Source organism: Tamandua tetradactyla, chromosome 7 (assembly GCF_023851605.1).
Source record: "Tamandua tetradactyla isolate mTamTet1 chromosome 7, mTamTet1.pri, whole genome shotgun sequence".
Classification (NCBI taxonomy): domain Eukaryota; kingdom Metazoa; phylum Chordata; class Mammalia; order Pilosa; family Myrmecophagidae; genus Tamandua; species Tamandua tetradactyla.
In genome coordinates, this window is record NC_135333.1 from 102,308,735 (window position 1) to 102,329,231 (window position 20,497).

The window sequence follows — 20,497 nt, forward strand, 5'->3', positions numbered from 1 at the left end:
CAGTGGAGCCACTTAGCATGCTCCAGGCACACTGTTTCTTCTCAAGCTGCCCCCATCCTCCCACCACCGAAACCTCCTATTCCTCCTCACCGACCTAAACTCTCACATAACGTTTTAAAAGAAATTTATCACAGAGTTAAAGAAGTTTTACTCTGTGTAAATTATAATTCCAATGGCTCATTTTCCTGAGAAGAGTTGAAAAGTGGTTCCTCAGATGTCATCAAAGTTAACCATTTTGCTTCTACGGGATTCTTCCTATTGGGATTCTATGTGAATCACACTTATTTAAGCCTTGTCTGTCCTGACTATATATATATTTTTCTGATGTCTAAAATAATGTTGATTTTTCTTTTCCTGTCACTCTGACCCATTTACTGGTGAGCATCTGGGCGGGTCGTCATTGTCCTGTGTCTGCCCAGGACGCCACCACCCACTCACCCCTTCCTAATGGGGGGCTACCAGCCGCTCTCTTGGAATAGACCCTGCCCTCCGGGTCGTTGCTGGTGAGGCCAGAGGTGCGCAGCTGGGACAATGAGAACGCTTTTCAAGGGGGGCTGAGGAGGAGCCTGTCTCTTTAAGAGACGGAACGTGCGTATTTGACGTGGGGGCCAAGTGACGCCATTTTATATCCATCCACTGACAGGGCAGCAGCAAGGTTTGCTGGAGAGAGACAGGCCGAGCTGTCAGGAGGCGAGCTAGAGAAAGTCCTACCCACTTTTCAGTTCCTGTTCTAGTCTTCCTGAGGTCCGGCGGCCACATTCCAGTCCTGGGGTTGTGTGAGTCACCTCTGTATCTCTATGATAAATCGCCTTACTGTTTTTTTTCTTTTGTGCCTGAGCAAGTGTGGGGTTTTCTTCTTTTGCTTCTAGTCAAGACAACCTTCACGAGTCCACATTTATCCAGTTAGCATTTCAGTCAGGACTGTCACTATTCCAAGAAGCACATAAAAAAGAGAGAGGGAGGGAGAAAAGTGTAAAAAATGGCTCATCATCACACTCTGAGATGGGAGGTTTTCTTCCTCTTTTCGTTCACAATAGTAGGTTCTTCCTTGAGAGGACCTTTTTGGTATGTGGTAGACGTGGGAGACTGGAACTGAAGACAACAAATAATAAAGAGTGCGATGTAACTACCATCAGGAAAGAAGTACTTTTCTTTTTTCTTAATAGAAACTGATGTTTATTTTTGCACAGAACCTTATTTCCGTTTTCTGTTTACAAGCCTGTGGAAGAGCAGCCCAAGCCCACTTAGTGGTCTATTCCCACCCATTCGGTTGCCCAAGCTGTGAGAGCTACAGCCCAGTCTTCAGTTACAGGCCGAGCCCTCGGATCTTCAGCCAGGAATGGCTGAATGGGCACAGAGAGCACCTATGTACCTTCACAACAGCCGAGGCCTGGGGTTGAAAAGCAGTACATTCTGGAGCTGGAGCAGCCCATTCACCCTGAAATTCCTCCTTGGCCTTAGCTTTTCAGCAGTGGTCTGTTCTTCTTTTCATACTCCTCAGGATCTCTGGAGAAGTAAAGATCAAGTATGACTCCCATGGATACTCGTGAGAGGTGGTGCCACACCAGCACACAAAGTCCTGGACCAGCATCCCTATCAGACACATTGCATGAGCACCTTTCTGTTACATGGGATGGCAGTGTCCATCTTTGTGGGCAGCTAACATAAGATGTCTCTGTCAGAGGTCGGTGGTCAGCCCTTGGACCAGTAACCACCAGAAGATGTGATTCCCAGAGGGCAGCCTGGATCTGGTTAGTGGAAGTTCCAGGAGTGATGCTCCTGGAAAGAGGAGTAACTCCCATGGCAGCAGCAATTTCAGCACAGCCCACTGGCTAGTAGGTATTCCTGGAGGATGTGACACTGACATCAACCCGGATTTCAATTGTGAAAGTGGATTGGCCACCATTAGAAACCTCTCTAAGGTTCTCTTCAGCTTCAGGATGTAAAGCTACCACCTTTCCTTTTGTAGATCTACTTACTTTTCCATTTGGAAGTCAAGATTGGTGCCACCTGAGTAGGCTTCAGCTGCAAGGAATTTGAGGGCAGCCTCCTCCCTCACTGCAGGACATTGAGGGCTCTGGATGTTGTGTAAGTTTGCCTTTACTTTATGACGGGAACTCACGGAACTCAGGACAACACCATGTGGGACCCCTCTATGGGATAGCTTGAAAAACAAGAAATATGTTTTTAAAGACAGAACAAAGTTAGAAGTTTCACATATGTGGAATATGTGGCCAACAGAAAGATTCTGGTCCTCTCAGGCAGATAAAATGTTGAGTCTTGGATTTGTCTGAAAGACACATGCATTAGTAGGAGACAGGAATGATTTGTTTTTGAAGGCTCCATTACAAATGTTAAAAAATTTGCATATTGTCATCTTATTTACATATTGGGGAATTAGGAGGGCCTTGAAAATTGTTTGATAATTACCCCTCCCTTTTTCCACTTTTGACATATCCCAATTATGATGTAACTACTCCAAATATGATTATTATTCAAATGCAGATATCTTGTCCTTTCATTACTAAAAAATAACTTTCTGCTTGTCAGGGCTAAGTTATGGAAAAGGCAACATTGTCTGTTTTTCATAAAGCACATTCTTCTCTGCCTTGTGCCAAAATTCTGTCTCAGTTGAAAATAAAGTGGAAAAATCTTCATTGTGGTTGATGTATAGCTTTTTATGAGAGGAGATATATTATGATTCTAACTCTGTTCTTTGACCTTCTGTTCTGATTTCAGGTTACATGGGCAGAATATTTAAAAATCAGGGAGAGCATTTAGAACATGGACTTACAAGTGGAATGTTAGGTAATTTTTAAAATTTTTAACATTAAACTATTACAATATTTCAAAATATTAACCATGAACTTGAAGAAAAGTCTTACCATAGAATAGTTTTTACTCTCACTTAGGAAGAACAAAGCAACAAAATGTTAGCCTCATACTGTACTAGATGGAGGTGAAAATTGTCTCCCAACTAATTCCATTAAAATGTTTTCTCTACAAGTTTCTCTTGGCAAAACTTCTTTTCAGAACTAGAATTTAATTTATATGTACACAGCACTGGAATACAGGTGTAGCTAAGCTGTTCAACTTTATGGTTTGTGTTAAAAAGATGGATTTGGGTAGACTTTCATCTGTTTTTATCTTCCTTCCCAACCTGAAATGAACAAGTGTTTCATGAATTTTTCCTTCTAGCTTTGGTATCCCCTTGTTACACATTTTGCCAGATGGCTGAGGTTCATTTAGAGGAGAATTTTCCGTAATGACATATTACTTGATATCCATGGCCAGTGATCCACTACCCCCTGCCATCTGCAGGAACCATGGAATGGAGTTAAGTAGAAATGAGTCAGGCCTGGCAGAGACTGTTGGAGAAGGAGGAAAGGTACACTGAGCAAAAGAAGGGGAGATTTGGAGTGCCAAAGAATTGAAGGGAAAGCTTATGATAGCGAGAGTTGAATAGTGTGTGTGTGCGTGTGTATATGTATGATTGCATGTGTGTTTAAAGCACGTAGTTGGAGGGCATTTTAACAGATGTGTAACATGTGCAGCACAACTTTGTGTGGAGGAGGGGAGAACTGGGGGGAGAGAGGAACATTGCTGAACTGCAGAAAGAGGGGAGCCTAAAATTCTGGTTGTGCAAGTGAGAGCTTGATGAGGGAAACACTGCAAAAAAAAAAAAAAAGGTAGGGAAACACATCATGCAGTTAACCGTTTGCCCAATTTTTGGTCATCAGAACGGAAAACTAAGAAATGAAATTCTCTACCCAGAGCCTGGATTTGTAACATTCGAGAAATTCCATGACCCTTGGAGTTTGCAGACAAGAGTAACTATCACATGAAATCTAAACAAGGGGGATTATTCTGCAACCAGAACCTTCACTCAGCCTCGGCTAAAACTGTTAACTTGCAAATATGGTATTCATTTAAATGGGTTTATGAAAACGAACTTTGGACTTTGTGACTTTTGGTAAATTGTAAAACCTCTCTGGGTTTCAATTTCCTTAATTGAAGAATAAAGTCATTGATTAGAGAAGTGGTCTCCAAACAGTTCTCTACAATTCTCCTTAGAGGGTGCCTCCCCCATCATTCCAGGGTTCAAGTAGAGCTGTTAGGACTTTTCTAATGTCTTTGAAGAAAGCGTTCTGCTGACTATAAGAAAAAAAAAAACATTTGAAGTCACTAGATTGCACTCTAAGTTCCCTCCTAGCTCTAAAATTCTTTTACCTTAAATAGATATGGATTGGAGCTGACATGACCCATTGCAATTCAGTCAATCAGTTGACAAATACTGAGCATCTACTATACATGAAGTACAGTTTTAGCCACAGAGGATAAAGCAGTAGAGGAAACAAAGTCCTATTCTCATAGTGCTTACCTTCTAGTTGAGGGATAGATCATAAATAAGATGGTTACAGATAGCTATTGGCATGGTAAAGCAGTGCAAACACATAAAGAGTCATGGGGGTCTCCCAAAAGAGTGACATCTGAACCTGAATGAAGTGAGGGAAAGAGACTGAAGACCTGGGGAAAGCAGACCAGGTAGTGGGAATATTGAGTGTAAGAGCTTGAGGTAGACATGATGAGCCTGACATGGCATCTTTACTGCATGCACTGATCTTGGTCTCCAGTTTCCATGCTCCCTTAAGGAAGGAAACACTCGGTTTTTTCTAATTAAAGTTACCTGAGTCTCTTCTGATTGAAGTACTGTCTTTTCTTAGTGGATTCCTCCCACCTCAACTTCACAGCAGCCATGTGAGCATCTGGTTTAGGTAAAGTGTCTTTTCCTGCCCTAAGCTTAGGAATTGGCCTCTGTGCTTACTCCATCTGCTGAGCTTGTCTTGACACTTTTTGCTTACACTTTAATCTGCCTTATCTATTGATCATACTGCTGATGACCGTAGCCCTTCCCACTGCTGCTTGTAGAGGGACCACACATTTGGACCACACACCTCTTTGGTCATCTCAGCAGTTCTTGGGTATGGAACCCTCAAGAGTTTTCTTATTCCGTGCCAGGGTGGGCATAAAAGGTGTCAAGAGTCTGGACTCTTAAGCCATAGAGCTTGAGCTTGGTTACAGTTCTGCCGAGGCAAGTGAACTTGAATCACTTTGTGTTTTTCTCCTCCTCTGCTTTGGCTCAGTCATTCAATCTGTAAAATGGGGATGATCATGAGAGTACCTACCTTATGTTGTTGTAGCAAAGTAAAAATAGGTTAATAGATAAATAAAATGCTTTTGAAAGTCCATGATATATAGCAGATAAGAGATAAATTTTTTCCCTGTAAGACACTGGGTCACCATTTTCAGTCCCACCCACCTCAGCCCTTTGCTCAGCATTACTGCTTCCTTTTCTACAGCAAACAAACTCCACTTCTCTGAGAGGCTCACAGACCCCCAGACTAGGCTACAGGAAGAGAGGCATTAGCTGCTTTGATTGAGTCTTCCACTAACTTACTTGAATGGGAGCCTCACTTAAAATTTAACACCTGACCACAGAAGTTTGTGCTTTTTAAAATATTTCATGTGCATTATCTTATTGAATCCTCAACAAATATTGTGAAGTTTGAGTTACAAACCCCATATTACAAGGGAGAAACAGGCTTAGAGGGGTTATGACTTGATCACACAGGTAACCAGTGGCCAAATTTAGGCTTTTTGAAAAAAGGATTTCTGTTTACAATATCAGTGTTCCTTTCACTACAGCTTAGCTGTTTCTATGCAAATCTACAGAAAGACCCATAAGTCACAATAGCAGGCAGATGAACTGCCTAAATCCACATGTCAAAATAACCTGTTTTATCAAATTCTTGTTTCTTTGGTTTTCCACATCATTTTCATGACATTACTTGTCCTTGTCCTCAGTCATCACAATGTTATGAGTGAAAGTGGAGTAGATGATGTAATTTTGAATTATTTTAGTGTCTTTGTGTTTTATTTTAAACATCATTTAAATAAGCCTCACTTTTAACTTCTTGGAAAAATCCCATCCCCCCCCCCACCAGCCAATTTATTTAAGTATAAATTGCAAAATAAAGTTGTTAAATAAATTGATTGATTATTCATCAGATACTTGTTGCAGGTCATGTAATCAATTATTCATCATTTTAATTGAGAGAACAGTCTATGTGAAGAATAAAATCCAGCACAATTAAGAAAAATACTGTTGGACTTCATACCAATCGTCCCCTTTCAAATTATGATTCTTGCAATTTAAGCCAAGAATTAAAGTGTGAATGGACTGATTGAAGCTCTGAGTTGAAATTATGTGAAGTTTGTAATCTACAGTGTCCTGGTCACATGCAGTGACTGACAACACTGCCATGTTTGCTGTTTTATCTCCAACCATTAGTGTGGTCAAAATATAAGGATGTTTCAATGATCACTGTGTCCCCCCCCACCCCCAAAGATCATTTACAATTAGTGGGCAGTAACTGTAGACAGAACATTTAATTGTTGAAAGTAGTTTCCAGTAGAACACTTTTAATTCTAATGCCATTTTTTTTTCTTTTTTTTTATTAATTAAAAAAAGAATTAACAAAACAATTAGAAATCATTCCAATCTACATGTACAATCAGTAATTCTTAATAACATCACATAGTTGCATATTCATCATTTCTTAGTACATTTGCATCGATTTAGAAAAAGAAATAAAAAGACAACAGAATAAGAATTAAAACAATAATAGAAAGAAAAAAAAACAAAACAAAAAACAAAAAAGCTATACCTCACATGCAGCTTCATTCAGTGTTTTAACATAATTGCATTACAATTGGGTAGTATTGTGCTGTCCATTTCTGAGTTTTTATATCCAGTCCTGTTGTACAGTCTGTATCCCTTCAGCTCCAATTATCCCTTCTCTTTTTTTTTTTTTTAATTAACGGAAAAAAAGAAATTAACCCAACATTTAGAGATCATACCATTCTACATATGCAATCATTAATTCTTAACATCATCACATAGATGCATGATCATCATTTCTTAGTACATATGCATTGGTTTAGAAGAACTAGCAACATAACCGAAAAAGATATAGAATGTTAATATAGAGAAAAAAATAAAAGTAATAATAGTAAAATCAAAACAAAACAAAACAAAACAAAACAAAAGCCTATAGCTCAGATGCAGCTTCATTCAGTGTTTTAACATGATTACTTTACAATTAGGTATTATTGTGCTGTCCATTTTTGAGTTTTTGTATCTAGTCCTGTTACACCGTCTGTATCCCTTCAACTCCAATTGGCCATTATCTTACCCTGTTTCTATCTCCTGCTGGACTCTGTTATCAAGGACATATTCCAAATTTATTCTCGAATGTCTGTTCACATCAGTGGGACCATACAGTATTTGTCCTTTAGTTTTTGGCTAGACTCACTCAGCATAATGTTCTCTAGGTCCATCCATGTTATTACATGCTTCATAAGTTTATCCTGTCTTAAAGCTGCATAGTATTCCATCGTATGTATATACCACAGTTTGTTTAGCCACTCTTCTGTTGATGGAGATTTCGGCTGTTTCCATCTCTTTGCAATTGTAAATAACGCTGCTATAAACATTGGTGTGCAAATGTCTGTTTGTGTCTTTGCCCTTAAGTCCTTTGAGTATATTCCCAGCAATGGTATTGCTGGGTCGTATGGCAATTCTATATTCAGCTTTTTGAGGAACCGCCAAACTGCCTTCCACAGTGGTTGCACCATTTGACATTCCCACCAACAGTGGATAAGTGTGCCTCTTTCTCCGCATCCTCTCCAGCACTTGTCATTTTCTGTTTTGTTGATAATGGCCATTCTGGTGGGTGGATATCTCATTGTGGTTTTGATTTGCATTTCTCTAATGGCCAGGGACATTGAGCATCTCTTCATGTGCCTTTTGGCCATTTGTATTTCCTCTTCTGATAGGTGTCTGTTCAAGTCTTTTTCCCATTTTGTAATTGGGTTGGCTGTCTTTTTGTTGTTGAGATGAACAATCTCTTTATAAATTCTGGATACTAGACCTTTATCTGATATATCATTTCCAAATATTGTCTCCCATTGTGAAGGCTGTCTTTCTACTTTCTTAATGAAGTTCTTTGATGCACAAAAGTGTTTAATTTTGAGGAGCTCCCATTTATTTATTTCCTTCTTCAGTGCTCTTGCTTTAGGTTTAAGGTCCATAAAACCGCCTCCAGTTGTAAGATCCATAAGATATCTCCCAACATTTTCCTCTAACTGTTTTATGGTCTTAGACCTAATGTTTAGATCTTTGATCCATTTTGAGTTAACTTTTGTATAGGGTGTGAGAGATGGGTCTTCTTTCATTCTTTTGCATATGGATATCCAGTTCTCTAGGCACCATTTATTGAAGAGACTGCTCTGTCCCAGGTGAGTTGGCTTGACTGCCTTATCAAAGATCAAATGTCCATAGATGAGAGGGTCTATATCTGAGCACTCTATTCGATTCCATTGGTCGATATATCTATCTTTATGCCAATACCACGCTGTTTTGACCACTGTGGCTTCATAATATGCCTTAAAGTCAGGCAGCGCGAGACTTCCAGCTTCGTTTTTTTCCCTCAAGATGTTTTTAGCAATTCGGGGCACCCTGCCCTTCCAGATAAATTTGCTTATTGGTTTTTCTGTTTCTGAAAAATGAGTTGTTGGGATTTTGATTGGTATTGCATTGAATCTGTAAATCAATTTAGGTAAGATTGACATCTTAACTATATTTAGTCTTCCAATCCATGAACACGGTATGCCCTTCCATCTGTTTAGGTCTTCTGTGATTTCTTTTAGCAGTTTTTTGTAGTTTTCTTTATATAGGTTTTTTGTCTCTTTAGTTAAATTTATTCCTAGGTATTTTATTCTTTTAGTTGCAATTGTAAATGGGATTCGTTTCTTGATTTCCCCCTCAGCTTGTTCATTACTAGTGTATAGAAATGCTACAGATTTTTGAATGTTGATCTTGTAACCTGCTACTTTGCTGTACTCATTTATTAGCTCTAGTAGTTTTGTTGTGGATTTTTCCGGGTTTTCAACGTATAGTATCATATCGTCTGCAAACAGTGATAGTTTTACTTCTTCCTTTCCAATTTTGATGCCTTGTATTTCTTTTTCTTGTCTAATTGCTCTGGCTAGAACCTCCAACACAATGTTGAATAATAGTGGTGATAGTGGACATCCTTGTCTTGTTCCTGATCTTAGGGGGAAAGTTTTCAATTTTTCCCCATTGAGGATGATATTAGCTGTGGGTTTTTCATATATTCCCTCTATCATTTTAAGGAAGTTCCCTTGTATTCCTATCTTTTGAAGTGTTTTCAACAGGAAAGGATGTTGAATCTTGTCGAATGCCTTCTCTGCATCAATTGAGATGATCATGTGATTTTTCTGCTTTGATTTGTTGATATGGTGTATTACATTAATTGATTTTCTTATGTTGAACCATCCTTGCATACCTGGGATGAATCCTACTTGGTCATGATGTATAATTCTTTTAATGTGTTGTTGGATACGATTTGCTAGAATTTTATTGAGGATTTTTGCATCTGTATTCATTAGAGAGATTGGTCTGTAGTTTTCTTTTTTTGTAATATCTTTGCCTGGTTTTGGTATGAGGGTGATGTTGGCTTCATAGAATGAATTAGGCAGTTTTCCCTCCACTTCGATTTTTTTGAAGAGTTTGAGGAGAATTGGTACTAATTCTTTCTGGAACGTTTGGTAGAATTCACATGTGAAGCCATCTGGTCCTGGACTTTTCTTTTTAGGAAGCTTTTGAATGACTAATTCAATTTCTTTACTTGTGATTGGTTTGTTGAGGTCATCTATGTCTTCTTGAGTCAAAGTTGGTTGTTCATGTCTTTCCAGGAACCCATCCATTTCATCTAAATTGTTGTTTTTATTAGCGTAAAGTTGTTCATAGTATCCTGTTATTACCTCCTTTATTTCTGTGAGGTCAGTAGTTATGTCCCCTCTTCCATTTCTGATCTTATTTATTTGCATCCTCTCTCTTCTTCTTTTTGTCAATCTTGATAGGGGCCCATCAATCTTATTGATTTTCTCATAGAACCAACTTCTGGTCTTATTGATTTTCTCTACTGTTTTCATATTTTCAATTTCATTTATTTCTGCTCTGATCTTTGTTATTTCTTTCCTTTTGCTTGCTTTGGGATTAGTTTGCTGTTCTTTCTCCAGTTCTTCCAATTGAACAGTTAATTCCTGCATTTTTGCCTTTTCTTCTTTTCTGATATAGGCATTTAGGGCAATAAATTTCCCTCTTAGCACTGCCTTTGCTGCGTCCCATAAGTTTTGATATGTTGTGTTTTCATTTTCATTTGCCTCGAGGTATTTACTAATTTCTCTTGCAATTTCTTCTTTGACCCACTCGTTGTTTAAGAGTGTGTTGTTGAGCCTCCAGGTATTTGTGAATTTTCTGGCATTCCGCCTATTATTGATTTCCAACTTCATTCCTTTATGATCCGAGAAAGTGTTGTGTATGATTTCAATCTTTTTAAATTTGTTAAGACTTGCTTTGTGACCCAGCATATGGTCTATCTTTGAGAATGATCCATGAGCACTTGAGAAAAAGGTGTATCCTGCTGTTGTGGGATGTAATGTCCTATAAATGTCTGTTAAGTCTAGCTCCTTTATAGTAATATTCAGATTCTCTATTTCTTTATTGATCCTCTGTCTAGATGTTCTGTCCATTGATGAGAGTGGGGAATTGAAGTCTCCAACTATTATGGTATTTGTGTCTATTTCCCTTTTCAGTGTTTGCATTGTATTCCTCACGTATTTTGGGGCATTCTGGTTCGGTGCATAAATATTTATGATTGTTATGTCTTCTTGTTTAATTGTTCCTTTTATTAGTATATAGTGTCCTTCTTTGTCTCTTTTAACTGTTTTACATTTGAAGTCTAATTTGTTGGATATTAGTATAGCCACTCCTGCTATTTTCTGGTTGTTGTTTGCATGAAATATCTTTTCCCAACCTTTCACTTTCAACCTATGTTTATCTTTGGGTCTAAGATGTGTTTCCTGTAGACAGCATATAGAAGGATCCTGTTTTTTAATCCATTCTGCCAATCTATGTCTTTTGATTGGGGAATTCAGTCCATTAACATTTAGTGTTATTACTGTTTGGATAATATTTTCCTCTGCCATTTTGCCTTTTGTATTATATATATCATATCTGACTTTCCTTCTTTCTACACTCTTCTCCATACCTCTCTCTTCTGTCTTTTCGGTTCTGACTCTAGTGCTCCCTTTAGTATTTCTTGCAGAGCTGGTCTCTTGGTCACAAATTCTCTCAGTGACTTTTTGTCTGAGAATGTTTTAATTTCTCCCTCATTTTTGAAGGACAATTTTGCTGGATATAGGAGTCTTGGTTGGCAGTTTTTCTCTTTTAGTAATTTAAATATATCATCCCACTGTCTTCTAGCCTCCATGGTTTCTGCTGAGAAATCTACACATAGCCTTATTGGGTTTCCCTTGTATGTGATGGATTGTTTTTCTCTTGCTGCTTTCAAGATCCTCTCTTTCTCTTTGACCTCTGACATTCTAACTAGTAAGTGTCTTGGAGAACGCCTATTTGGGTCTAATCTCTTTGGGGTACGCTGCACTTCTTGGATCTGTAATTTTAGGTCTTTCATAAGAGTTGGGAAATTTTCAGTGAAAATTTCTTCCATTAGTTTTTCTCCTCCTTTTCCCTTCTCTTCTCCTTCTGGGACACCCACAACACGTATATTTGTGCGGTTCATATTGTCCTTGAGTTCCCTGATACCCTGTTCAAATTTTTCCATTCTTTTCCCGATAGTTTCTGTTTGTTTTTGGAATTCAGATGTTCCATCTTCCAAATCACTAATTCTATCTTCTGTCTCTTTGAATCTATCATTGTAGGTATCCATTGTTTTTTCTATCTTTTCTACTTTGTCCTTCACTTCCATAAGTTCTGTGATTTGTTTTTTCAGTTTTTCTATTTCTTCTTTATGTTCAGCCCATGTCTTCTTCATGTCCTCCCTCAATTTATCGATTTCGTTTTTGAAGAGGTTTTCCATTTCTGTTCATATATTTAGCATTAGTTGTCTCAGCTCCTGTATCTCATTTGAACTATTGGTTTGTTCCTTTGACTGGGTCATATTTTCAATTATTTGAGCGTGATCCGTTATCTTCTGTTGGCGTCTGCGCATTTAGACAGATTTCCCTGGGTATTGGATCCAAAAGTTTGGAAAATTTTTCTGTGAAATCTCTGGGTTCTGTTTTTCTTATCCTGCCCAGTAGGTGGCGCTCGTGGCACACGTTTGTCTGCGGGTCCCACCAGTAAAAGGTGCTGTGGGACCTTAAACTTTGGAAAACTCTCGCCGTCCGGGGGGTTCGCTAGCCGAAGCGGCTTGAGCCGGCCTTGGGTCCGAACACAGGGAGGGTTGCTGGTCGCCGCAGCCCGGGAAAGAGCCCGTCCGAATTTTCTAGTCAGCCCTGGGCGACAAACATGGCGGGAGGGCGCCAGCGGCAGCGGCCCGCCCGGGAGAGTGCACGTTCCCCGGGAGTCACGGGTTTGGAAGGGGCCTTCCCCACCCGTCACCGTTCTCCGTGGCCTGGGGATTTCTGATCCAATTCTCTCAGATGGTCCGGGGGGCCACGCGTGGTGTGGGCACCAGCCACCTTGGTTTCAGGGGACCGCCTCTCCAATTCTCCCAGCCGGCCCGGGAAGGGGGAAGGGAGTGACTCCGGCCGCTTGCCGCCCCACCCGGTGAGGCCCGCGCGCCTCGGCGATCTCACCCGAGCTGCTTCTCTCAGCCAGCCAGCCGTTCCAGGATGGGGTACGCTGTCTTTTTTATCTCTGTTGTGGCTTTGGGTGCTTTTCTGTATCGTTTCTACTCCCCTAGTAGCTGTCCTGGAGAAGAAACTAAGATCCGCACGTCTTACTAAGCCGCCATCTTCCAGGAAGTCTCTAATGCCATTTTTGAGATAAAGTTCTGTGCCTTGTTGTGTGAGAGAGCTTTCCCCCCTTAGCTTTTTAAGGCCAGTGTTTGTGTTTAGTTGAATATTAGAAAATGTTGAATGTCTCCAAAATGTTTGGAGAGTGGGGTTCTTTGGCTTGGAATGTGTATTCAACTTCAGATAGTATCAGTGGAAATGTTGGTTGGAGAGATCCTGGCTTATCCCCTGACTATGTTCTTGCAGCCATTGCTACATGTGTTTATTATTTATGCATTTCACTAACCTGTTTGTTCCTACCAGTAATGGTGAGATAGCACATCCTTGACAGCATCAGCATCTGCACTGCTGTAATGAAGCTGAGAGCTGGCCAAGGGCTTCTGTTTTCTCCATCTAAAGCTCCTATTAAATCATGTCAAATAATTTCAAAACTTGAACTCTTATTTTGCTCTAGAAAACTTGCCAAGTGAAAGCTTATATATTAAGGGAATTTGGATAGTCATTTAAAGAAAGTTGAGAAGAATAAAAGAAACATTCCAATTTCCATGGTGTTGATAAAGGATCACAGCACATGTTAACTAGGTGTATCATTTAAGTCTTCATTTTTAATGTGTGTCATTGCTGTGTGGCAGTAAGCTCTGCGCCTTTTCATAGCACTTTGCTTCACAGGAAATCTCTATGGGACCTTAACTAGGGGTCTCTTGCACCCAGTTTAAAAGGAAATGCAATTTTATGTATTTTACACTCAGAAGTCTGAAAGGAACACTTTTTTTTTTTTTGAGAGCTACAGAGAACAGGACTAACTTTAATTATCACTTCATGGTGTCAACAATTAGGGAAACTGAGGAAGTCACAACTTCTGAGATGAGAGAGTCTTTTCAGGTAGCTATAGGTGTTTTTAAAGGTACCTTGTCACTTTGGTAAGTGCCAGTTTCCCAAGTCCTGTTTAATTATCTGTCAAAGTTCAAATGCACATGAAAAATGCATAAAGCCAACTGAACTCGTCTGAGAGAAAAGGAGAATTCATTTAAAATTAGAGCCCCTTTAAGTCATAAAATTTAGACTTTTTTCCTCTTTGTTCCAGTTATTTTGGTGACTAAGAGCAAATTATTTTAAGAGAGGTTGACAATTTTTAGTAGATACCTTTCAAAACATAGAAATCCAAAGCTTTCTTATTGACTGACTTATTTTTCAAGTGTTCATTAGAAACTATATCCTGTCTAAAAAGTCATAGTCCCACCATCCGTAGGACTCTTATTTTGAAAGAATAATAAATCCATCAACTGTATTTTCTTCTTTTTCAGGTACACAACAATATTTCCCTTTGCTTGCACTTGGCTTGTCCCCTGTCTCTATCTTCTATTAAAATTATGACAACTGTATCTTGGTCTTTCAAGGACTTTCTTTTCCACTGTCCAGGAGATGCTTTATATTCTGAAATCTAAGGAGAGAAAGTTTATCCAAAAATTGTTTCTTTTAACAACTAATTATTGAAGGCTACTAGTGCCAGGCTCTGTGCTAGGTGCTAGAATACAGCAGTAAATCAAATAAGGAGAAAGTCCCTGTTCTCACAGGAAGCTACATTCAATGAGGATGAGTATAAAGTCCTTACTATGAAATATAAGTTGGTGTCTGATAAGTCTTCCCTAGCTTTCTCTGCCCAAAATGTGTATTAGTGCAGTTAAAATACACCCTACCAAGACTGAGATAGAGACAGATGAGGAAATTGTATTCACGTTGCTAAGACATTTTGTGATTCAGAGCCGAGAGTTCTTTCTGCCATTGACATCATTGTGGTTTAGCTATCAAGATTATATGAGAAGAGAGAGCTTCAAACACACACCTTTCCACACCATTACTGTTTCTCTGCCTTGGGCCCTTGTTTTAAAGCCTAAGAGGTGAAAACAATTCAGGAAAAAAATGATTAGTGGAAGGAAGGACTGATTTATGGGAAAAGATCTAAGGAGATAAATATGTGTGGTTTGACTTCAGGTGGCTCTCAGCAACTGCTCCTTAGGATACAAATAGTGAGAAAGGATCGCCATGAAATTAAAGCGAAAACAAAGATCTATGGTAGGATAGAAAAGGACAATTCAGGACTGTCAGGAATGATTTGAGACCAGAGATTTAGCAGTGATAATCCTTAACATTTGTGTAATGCTTTCCAGGTGAACAGCAATATTGACCATCATTTATTTGGGACTTATTTTGTGCCAGGCACTGTGTTAAGTGTTTTACACAAATAATCTTGCTTAATCTTTACACCAGGATTCATTTAACACATATTTATTAAGGGCCTGCTATGTGCCAGACATTGTTCTAGTGTCTGGAGATACAGAGATAGAAATAAAAGACAAAAAAATTCCTGTCCTCATGTGGTTTCCACTTAGTGGAGGGAGGCAGAAAACACAAAAATGTAAGTAATGTGTTATTGTGTCAGGTGGCGGTAAGTGCATGGAATATGGAATATGGAAGCCTCATATTTACACAGTTTGCAAAGCAATTTCACAAACACCATTAATTCTTTCAACAAACATCTCTTGAGATCCATTATGAACCAGTCCTCATGCTCACAACAATTGTAAAGCTGTTGTTATTTTTTCCTATAACTTTTAATGGAGACACTGAGATTTAGAGAGGTGAAAAAATTATTTTCCCTAGGTAATCCTGCAGGTAAATTGCAGAACCAGGACCTAAACCCATATTTTCAGTTTCTAAGTAAAGTCTTCTTCCTGATGCAATAGTTTAACTTTAAAATCTGGGCCATGTAGTAAAACTTTCTGTGGAAGTATCTTTGGTTTTCTTTTACCCATTCCCTTAGTATTTAAATGGCAAAATAAATTAATTTCTAGGGAAATAGATTTCTACTTTTGATTTTTTTTTTGTATGCTGTGCAGTGGGGATCACATTTCATTCTTTTTTTGTGTGACTATCTCATAGCAGCATCATTCGCTGAATGTGTTTTTGGAGTGATGGGCAGGAATTAAACCCCGGTCTCCCACATGGCAGGCGAGAATTCTAACACTGAACTACTCATGTACCCCTTTTGGGCACTTCTTGGTATGTGTTACTGGGACAATATTTTATCTTCTGTTAGATGAGTTTGGATAACCTAAAAATTCATTATGACTTGCAAAACAAATTTTTTTTTTAAATTTTCAATTCATAAACCTTTCCTTTAGAGGACTCTAAAGAAATCCATTTACCATGATGCTCTTTCCCAGTTTCAAATCTTTTATTAATTTTATTCCTTCAAGTTACTCTGCTAAAATGAATTTCAAAATTAGGTCCTCTGACTCTGACTAACTGTATTTGGAGAGTCTCTCAAACCTCAGTGAATTTTTTGCTGGGTAAGATGCCCATGACTCTCTGGATTCATCTTTTGCATGAGAAAGCAGGAGGGGTTTTTGGAAATAATCTGAGTTTATATGTATTTCTGCTGTTTTACAGCAGTTTCTCAAAGTAGGCAATTTTAAATAAATTTAGCCCAATTGTGAAGAAGTCAGCACAGAGTTGCAAATTGTAGAAAACAGGCTCCTTTTCCTGAATACTATGTACTGTTTTAGGATTTTTCCTACAGTGTTTTTAACACTCTCCTCTCACTTTTAATTTTTGCCACAGGGTAGATCCACCTCCAGTAAAAAGTAGTAAACTGATTTTAAACCAGGGTGAATGCAATAGCTGTGATAGGAGGAATACCAATACATTCCAGGGGACAGAAGACAACCATTTCTTTTTTTCATAGTTGAGTGGCTGGGCTTTTTAATATTCTTAAAAAAATGCAAAAATAATAATTTTAAAAAATACAAAAGCAATTTTTTAATGTAGAGGTTATCACTGTTTACATTTTGGGATGGTTTATCCTTCCAGTCAGGTTTTCTCCATACAAAAGTGGGATCATATGTTATGGACTTCTTTTTCAGTCATTTTGATTTCCTTTGTTTGCATTATTTTCATGGCTATTTAGTAAACTTTCGTATTATGATTTGTCTACTCTTGATTGTTTAAATTATTTCTAATTGACCATTTAAGTTATTTCATATTCTTCACTCTTTTGAACAATGCTACAGTGAACATCCTTAAAGTAAAATATTTGAGGACGTATGTGATTAGTCCCTTTAGCTATTTCACAGAAGTGAAATTCTTGAGGCAAAAAGAATACCAGATTTTAAGGCTTCTGTTAGTCTTGTCAAATTGTCCCCCAAATTCCGTATTCCTATACCACATGGTGAGCTATCACAGTGGACAAGAAACTTTGAAATGTGGGAAGTATGACATAATTTTCAAAGATAGATTTCACATCATTTCAAACTCTATATATGTTCTGCACTTTCATTTTTTGGAATTTTTCTATTACTATGGATATACTGAACTGGGAATTAGGAAATCGGGTTTCTAGTACTGGTTCTGATACCCATTTGATGTGTGTGATGCTGAACCAGCCATTTATTCTACCTGGGCCTTAGATTCTTGATTTGTAGGACAGCCATATATCTTGGTGTATGTCTGTGGTCCCAGCATAGTAATTATTAGCATCTTTTACTCCTAAAGTGGACAATAAAATATATACTCACTCTACTTAACTATATGTGAGGAGTTTTAACTAGTAAAATGGGCCTCTGTTGTTTTCCCTTTCCTATTCTAATATAGAACGACACTTACCCTATCATCAGTCTAAAAGCTTTCAGCCTAATTCCATTCCCAGGCACAAGATCAGGTTTGGCTTAGCAGAACACAATATCCCCTTGGTCTCAGAGGTGGATCTAAAATTGGGCAAATGACCCACCCAAGCTCCTATAAGTCACCCCTCTGGATTTCTAATGGGACTGATGGTGTGCTAGCTTATAGTGTCTTGCAAAAGTCAATTGTTAAATTTCAGGGATTTTGCTAGTTTGTTGTTAAACACAGTGACAATTGAAAATTAGATTATATAAAGTTACAATAAAATAAATTACATTAGAGATGAATTTATATTAAAAACAAAGTTAATGCATACTCAAAACATATACTTTCCTAATTATTTTCCTTTATTTCATATTATCTATGCTCTTGAAATTATTATCTTCATGGAGAAATACAATATAATGGACTACCGTGCACCTCTCCCAACTCCGTGTTCAGTGATGTCAAGTTGGCAGGTTGAATTTGGCCATGTAGGAGTGTTTACACCATGGAAATCAGCAAATGCTACAACCAGGTTTTTTAGTTTGTTCTGGAAAGTCAGTTGTTAAACATTTACCCTCATATGACTGGCTGCAACTATTGGGAAAGGGGCTTTCTCATTTTATTTTTCTTGCTATGCCAGTAAAATAGAATCCTGTGGTAGTCAGGGGGCTATTTGGAGAGAACTTGCCCAAGAATGATGCCAACAAAAAGGAAGGTGTTGCTGAGGAATGGAGAAAGACATCTTGAAGCATTTGGCATTTTAGTTGTATGAGACTGGATTAAGCTACAATTGGAATCCAGTTTCTATAATATATATAAAAGCCTTTTGTTAATATAGATTCCATGATGGTTTATACCCTTATATAACTCTAGAAATACATCATTCTAAAATGATATAAAAGGAGGAGGTGGTGGTGGTAGGCTTTTTAGTTAATATTTGAGTTCCCATGGCTACTATCTTTGAAAAGAAGTTAACTAAAATAATTCACTGTGAACTTATCCAATTTGCCCTTATTCAAACATTTGCTTCTGTCTAATGTTAGCATTAAATGTTTTATAACTGAATTTTAAACCTAAGATAGATGAAATAAGCTTATTGTTAATGATTGGGGTCTCATTTTACAAGATCTCTTCTTTTCGTTTTTAAATGAAATTTAAATGAATCCTTTTAAGCTGATTCTCTTTAAGAGGCTTTTAAAAAAACTACTTTTAATTATCCTCAGATAATGAGTACTATCTCTATTAGATCACTACATTGTCTCTAGAAACTCTGTTAGAACACAGTTACCCTGCATTTTAAGAACATTGCACTTTCCCCCTTTGAAGTATTGATTTAATTTTACCCAAGTGCTGCCTGCCATTGGGCACCCTGAGGTGCTATTTCTTAATTAGCCAGGGAGCCTGGAGTGGGTCCTAGTTATGTATTAGAAATACTCTCCAATTTGACATTGCCCAAGTGTATATTTAACACTTTGTTCCTGGTTCTCTATAGCTGTGACCCGTTGCACATATTGTTGATACAAAAGAACCAAAATTCCATTAGTGTGTTTATTTGGAGGTGGTTGACTGTATTAGTGATAACTTAGAGATATCAGTGATTAATAGTCAATGTTCACAAAAATCTTGAAACCAAATAGGATAATTTGCCAAGCGCCAAGATAGTTTAAATTTACCTTGCTCCCCTCCCTCCCAAATAGTGTTCTCTTTTTGTCTCTAGCTTGAAAAAGAAGTTGGACTCAGCAGGTGAACTCCCTACCCTCCCTCCTATGTGGGACATGACTCTCGGGGGTATAAATCTCTCTGGCAACGAGGGGCAGAAATCCCGGGATGAGTGGGGACCCAGCATTAAGGGACTGAGAAAGCCTTCCCAAACAGGGAAGAGAGAAATGAGACAAACTAAAGTTTCAATGGCTGAGAGATTTCAAACAGAGTAGAGAAGTTATCCTGGAGATTATTCTTATGTATTATCTAGCTATCCCTTATTAGTTTATGGCATAATGGAGTGGCTGGAGGGAAGTATCTGAAACACTTGAGCTGCGTCCCAGTAGCTTTGATTCTTGAACATGATTGTATAAAGATACATTTACAGTATGACTGTATGATTGTGAAAACCTTGTGTCTGATGCTCCTTTTATCCAGGGTATGGACAGATGAGTAAAAAATATGGATAAAAAAATAAATAAATAATAGAGGGGACAAAGAGTAAAATAAATAGGGTAGATGAAAATACTAGTGGTCAATGAGAGGGAGGGGTAAGGTGTGTGGTATGTGTGAGTATTTTCTTTTTTTCTTTTTATTTCTTTTTCTGGAGTGATGCAAATATTCTAAAAAATGATCATGATGAATATACAACTATGTGATGATATTGTGAGCCACTGATTATACACCATGTATGGAATGTATGTGTGTGAAGAATTCTCAATAAAAATATTTTTTAAAAAGTTGAAGAAGTCTGTTCTGTCTTGGATGATCATATCTCTAATATAAACAAATTAAACAACAAAAACCTTTGCACTAGTATTTGCTCTACTCTTACTTGACAAAGGCAGTGGATTCTTTTGCCTGTGCACTCAAATGACCAATTCCTGAGATACTGGAGTTTCAAAGAGAGAAAAAGTTTATTACTAGGCATGCAGCAGGGGATCAGATGGCCTATTGGCCCCAAAATCTGTCTCCCCCTACCTGCAATAATTCTGATAGCTTATAGTATTAAAAGATGGGCAGTTTTAAAAAATGAGAACAGTGGCCCAAGATGATGTGATGAGAGGTGATCTGATTATTGAGTGTGCACAAATTGATTATGTGCTTAATCACAGAATATATGTAAGAAAATGGCAGTCTTAAGATGATAATGGGTGTGATTTTTAGTATTATAATGAGGTATAGGTGACATAGGTTAAAGTCTAAGATACTGTGCATGTCA

At 38.1% G+C, this 20,497-nt stretch overlaps 1 long non-coding RNA gene across 4 annotated transcripts in view; it reads left to right on the forward strand.

Annotated features, from left to right (window-relative positions):
* The first annotated feature begins 627 nt into the window (after nt 1-627).
* The window catches only part of LOC143691706 (uncharacterized), a 39,389-nt gene continuing 19,519 nt past the window's right edge, over nt 628-20,497 (forward strand). For all 4 annotated transcript variants that reach the window (XR_013179666.1, XR_013179664.1, XR_013179665.1 and 1 more), the window contains exons 1-2: nt 628-2,088; nt 2,740-2,808. This is a non-coding gene — a long non-coding RNA (uncharacterized LOC143691706). The remainder of the gene's footprint in view (nt 2,089-2,739; nt 2,809-20,497) is intronic.